Raw genomic sequence first — 1153 nt, 5'->3', positions numbered from 1 at the left:
TATTTTCTATTATTCTTTTTTTTTCTTCTCAAGGTCTGACTAAGCGCGTTGGGTTACGCTGCTGGTCAGGCATCTGCTTGGCAGATGTGGTGTAGCGTATATGGATTTGACCAAACGCAGTGACGCCTCCTTGAGCTACTGATACTGATGCTGATGGAAAGATTGCCTGTATACCTCAAAGAAAGGAAATGGCAGACAGGCTACGTGTTATAATGAATGAATGAATGAATTTATGGATGAATGAATGATGAAGACTTGGTGTCCAACCACTGTCACGTTGAAGACCGTAGATGCAAAAAGTCTGTTCTCAGTCCAGTATCATTCTTTTCTCTCTTTTTGTGCGAAACAAACTGTCTACTGATGCAGAATAATTGAAATTAGACCACGTGCAGAGTACTCTGTGAATGATTCAACTGAGTCGCAAAATATGTCACGGCAGTACACACTCAACTTGAAAATGGCATAAACTTCTTGGAAAATCGTTAAAAGTTGCCCCTTTTTTTCCCCGAATAAGCATCATTGAGTGTGAACAGATTTAGAATTAAAGTGATAAACAGAAATAGAGAAAACAGAAAAGAAAAGTAAAAAAAAAAAAAAAAAAAAAAAATCCCGCGAAGCGGATTCGAACCACTGACCTAAGGATTGCTTTGATTCACCTCTACAGTCCTCCGCTCTACCATCTGAGCTATCACGGGATAGTAGTAAATGATCAAAAATAAAATTATATAGACGAGGTACATTGAATGGCACTTCGAAGACCACATGTGTTTGTTTTACACGTATGTTTTACACTTCCTTTTCTTTTAGAAAGTGGGGAACTAATTTTTTAGTCAGTTTATTCTGTTTACGTTTAGAAACACACTTTACGAAGAACACTCAGGCTTGCCGTGTGTGAAGTTACGATTCGTAGGACGGATTCGGTTTCCAACGTGGTTTTCAAACACAACTAAAAATCAACAAAAACAGATAAACAACTAATGCTTTACTAGCAATGACTAGTTTTTACCCTGATTTATGCAAGATTATGAACGTGTGTGAAAGAGCAAGACTGATTCAGGCCAGAAACCGAGTGGAAATTATTCCAGGGGATATAACTTAGTTAATTCCTGTTCAGAAACAAATGTGCAGTGACCTCCCTTTAATCATTGATTTT

The 1153-nt window shown here is 37.7% G+C and overlaps 1 non-coding gene across 1 annotated transcript; it reads right to left on the bottom strand.

Moving 5' to 3' along the window:
• Positions 1-607: 607 nt before the first annotated feature.
• Positions 608-695, bottom strand: Trnay-gua (transfer RNA tyrosine (anticodon GUA)). Its single transcript is given in 2 exon segments — positions 608-643; positions 659-695. It is a non-coding gene; the product is annotated as a tRNA-Tyr (tRNA).
• Positions 696-1153: the final 458 nt, after the last annotated feature.

The sequence above is a fragment of the Babylonia areolata genome, chromosome 33, assembly GCF_041734735.1.
Source record: "Babylonia areolata isolate BAREFJ2019XMU chromosome 33, ASM4173473v1, whole genome shotgun sequence".
NCBI lineage: Eukaryota > Metazoa > Mollusca > Gastropoda > Neogastropoda > Buccinidae > Babylonia > Babylonia areolata.
The sequence above is the reverse complement of the archived record's forward strand: the minus strand, read 5'-3'. Positions and strand labels throughout refer to the sequence as shown.